This window comes from Mus caroli, chromosome 13 (assembly GCF_900094665.2).
Source record: "Mus caroli chromosome 13, CAROLI_EIJ_v1.1, whole genome shotgun sequence".
Taxonomy (NCBI): Eukaryota; Metazoa; Chordata; class Mammalia; order Rodentia; family Muridae; genus Mus; species Mus caroli.
This window is the reverse complement of record NC_034582.1, coordinates 32,560,081-32,563,867: the sequence shown is the minus strand read 5'-3', so window position 1 is coordinate 32,563,867 and position 3,787 is coordinate 32,560,081. Positions and strand designations below refer to the sequence as shown.

Below are 3,787 nucleotides of genomic sequence, written 5' to 3'. Positions count from 1 at the left end.
TAACTTCTGAAAATCAAGGCAATTCCTTAACTGAACCTCCCTGTAAAGTATTTCTAACACACAATGATATAGACTATATTCCCATTCCAAAAGGGAGGAAGGAAAGCATAGTAGGGAAATACTGGACCAAATTAAGATGGAAATCAAACCAGGCAAACTCCAAATTCAGCCTTGTGTATAGAATTAAAGTGTTTAGAGGGATCTTTCCTTCCAGACTCTCTCTTGGGTGGGTTCCACTCTAAGTGTAGCTCTGCTTGACAGATATCTTACAGCTCTGGTGTCTCCAACATCTGGTGGGGGAGGGGTCTCCACTGAAACTCACGCTTCACTATTCCAGGTCCATGCCATGTCCTTCCAAGGCCTCCTGACCTCTCAGGACCTTCATGTGGTGTCTCCCCTGACACATGCTGCCTAGCTTCAGCAGCTCTCTGAAGCTCCAGAGGAACAATCCATTATCCCTTCAATCTTATATCCTTTACTGCCACTTTTGGTTGCTACCTTGAGATGGACCCTAGCTGCCAGGAATCACATTTATTATAGGTTTGGTTTGTAGGTGCTTTCTAGGATCAGAAAATCCCTTAGGGTTTCCTTAACAAGCTGGAGGTGTATCTGGGTGTAGTCTTGACCTCTAAGTATCTTTCCTACTCCAGAGACTAGAAGTCCTCTCCTTAATGGTGTTAACCTCATAACATTTACAGCCTCTTCTTCAGCATGAGTCTTTGAAGATACAGTAAGCTATACTTAATATATCTTTGCTCTCCAAGCTATATAGTTTCTATTTCTTTATGCCCCACTTGTTTCATTGTAGACCTCCATAATCACTCTACATATACAATATTATGCAGTCTTGTAATTTTCCTCACTATGGCCTAGAGAAGTGGTTTTGTGGTTAAGACCACTTACTGTTCTTGCAGAGGAGCCAAGTTGGATTATCAGCACCCATATGATGGTTCACAACCATCTGTAACTCTAGTTCCATACTATCCCCTGCTGTCTTCTGACCTCCATGGGAACCAAGCATGTATGTATTACGTACACACATGCAATCAAAACAATTATAAAATAAAATGAATAAATATAATTTATTAAAAATTTTAATGAAATTTCATCAAAAAAGTTAAATTAAAATTTCACTTAGCTTCAGACAAGTTCTTAGGACAAAGACAGAAGGCAGCCATATTCTTTGGAATGACCTCTAACCCATTAGATTTTTTTTTTTAAGTTGCTATTTTTTATTCTTTATCTCAAAGTTTTGGTGCCCAAGTTTGGCAAATGATAGAAGTTTATACATACACACATTTACATATATACATGTTTTTTAAGTTTAGAGCCCTAGCTTCATTGTTAAACTCCCTGCTCAGGCTGTTAAAAAGAGGTTAAATGGCAAGAATACATATATAAAAATCAGGAAAACATGAAATAACCCTAATGTATAACTTTTGCTTTTATGAACTACGACATTTTTGAAACAAATCTTGTTAAAACTATTTCAGCCTCATTAGGAATAGTCAATATCCAGTGATTCAAATTTAGGTTAAAGGCATCCAGTTTACAGGATCATTAGAATCTGAAGCAAAGTCCTTCAGATGTATGCCTTTAAACTGCTACACAAATGCATCACAGCAATGTTCAGGTTGTAGCTGAAAAATTTCCAGCAAGCACACTAAACTCAAAAACATTCGTTGTTGGGTGGTTAAGTACATCAGTGTACTCGAGGCCGTTTGACTACATTCTCTGCAGGAGTTTTCCTCTTCTGTGGTAATCCAGGCCCACCTTTCTTATTATGGAATAAAGCAGCTTCGGATACATGGTAATTATCTGCACAAGGAGGGGATTCCAGCATGAGATAATCAGCGATATATTCTGTTTTCAAGCAGACCATGTTCTGGGCAGTAGCCTCTGCGATGAAAACTCTGCAGTCATCAGGTTTCAGTTTATTGAAGTCACAAAAGAGATGTGTAGCATCTTTAAGTAAAGGTTCTGGATGACCAGGTAACACCTTTGCTCCCCCTGCCTGAAGAAGGCGCTTGAACCCGGCTTCTCAGGGCCGATCAACACGTAAAATAGCTTTCCAGCCACTAAATGCTCCCTCAACAATGCCTGATTTTTTACTTTGCTGGATTCTTTTCCTCCATCTCATTGCCGCAAGTGCAAGCTTCTGCTGGTGCTCAGTGACGTCAGGGAGAGCATCAAGTATGGAGCTACTTCCCCACTCGTAGTCTTCTTCCTGCACAAAGTGCCCAGCTGTCTTGCAAGCGTCTAGGTAGGAACGATGAAGCACCCATTTACCAGCTGCCATAGAAGCTAAGTACTTCTCATTGCGCAGTGGGTAGCCCACAACCATGTGTGTGCAGCTGGGGTCAGAGCTCTGCTTCTCGATCACCGACCCACCTAAGTCTTTAATCAGGCGACAGTAGTCAATCCGCTCTTGAGAATTCAGAGACGACATCTGGAACACATACTGTTTTTTAACTTTTCTGTGCGTATCCTCCAGTGTTTCAATCTTGTCTGCAGGTTGTGGGGCCACAGGCGGCTTAGCCAGTGGGGAAGCTACAGCGGGGGCTTGCAGCTCCGGGATCAGACACCTTTCTGCTGTTGGAGGCTCTGGTTCTTCAGAGCCTGGGTGCCCTGGGGCTTGAGTAACACACGAGGCCTGCTCAGCAATTTCTGAATGGTATACAGGCTTTCGAGAAGGAGAATCATCCAGTTTTTTAATCTCAACCTGAAGCTCAGAATACTGTGTTGGGTAGCTGGGCCACTGTAAGTTGCTAGCGAGCCTTGCTCTCTCTTCCCTTGCTGTTGGGTCATCCCAAATGATCTGCTCATTTTGGGAGGGCTCTGTGTTCACATCAGGTACTACCTGTCGAGACTGCCTGAGTGCCTCCAGGACTCGGCTTCGTCCACTCCGAACAGACCGAGTGCTGTCAGGAGTTGAAGCAGCACTGTTACAACTGCTTCTTGGCGTGCAAGTCTTCTGGGCAGGCGTCTTCACAATGCAGGTGGCTGACATGATCTCTTGCAGCTGCTTCTGGAAGGTCTCTCTCATCTCCAAGGCCTGGGTCAGAGCTCCTTTACAGTCATCTCTTCCACTCCCATTCAACAGAGGTGACTCTTTGTCATTTGTGCCCATAGTGTTTGTCTCATTTCCTTCTACAGACAGATGATCTGTCTCTAATAACCAATGCTCGGACAAGACGTGCACCCCTCTTTCCTTTGCAGATTTATATTCTCGATTACTGTCATTTGCCCGACCCTGGTAAATGAAATGAGTAACGGTCTCATGGAAACTCCACCTGTACTCTGCTCCCAGTGATGCTGCAACCCCATTGAGCTCACTCTGCTTCTTACTGAGCTTCTTACTCACACACACCACAACGCTGTCAAGTGGTTTCCGAGTCTCTTTCTCCTCCAAATGGGCACCCTTCAGCTGAGGGCTGGCAGAATGACTGTCAGTGTTTCGGGAACTATTTGCCAAAGCAACTGTCAGGTTTCTGACGATGACTTCAGAGAGTGGTGAGCTTAGTTTCCGCTTCTGGCTGGCAGCATTTGGGGTTTCCAGGGCTGCAAGTGCATCCGTCACATCAAAGGATGGCTTGAAATGCTTGTCATTGGACAGAAACTTTGATGGTGTGTCCAGGTGTAAGGAGGGCTCCTTCGTAAGTGGCTGCTGTACTGGTGGAGAGGTGGGGTCCTGCCTGCTGTGCTGTGAAATGACAGCACGGAAGGCTCTACTCTGAAAGCGATTCATGTCCAAAGGTGTAACCGCCTTTTTTCTGTGAATTTCCAA

General features: G+C 44.2%; 1 pseudogene across 1 annotated transcript; it reads right to left on the bottom strand.

Moving 5' to 3' along the window:
• Positions 1–1,225: 1,225 nt before the first annotated feature.
• Positions 1,226–3,787, bottom strand: LOC110308492 (annotated as a pseudogene). Its single transcript, XR_002379562.1, has one exon. The product of XR_002379562.1 is annotated as a DNA topoisomerase 2-binding protein 1 pseudogene (transcript).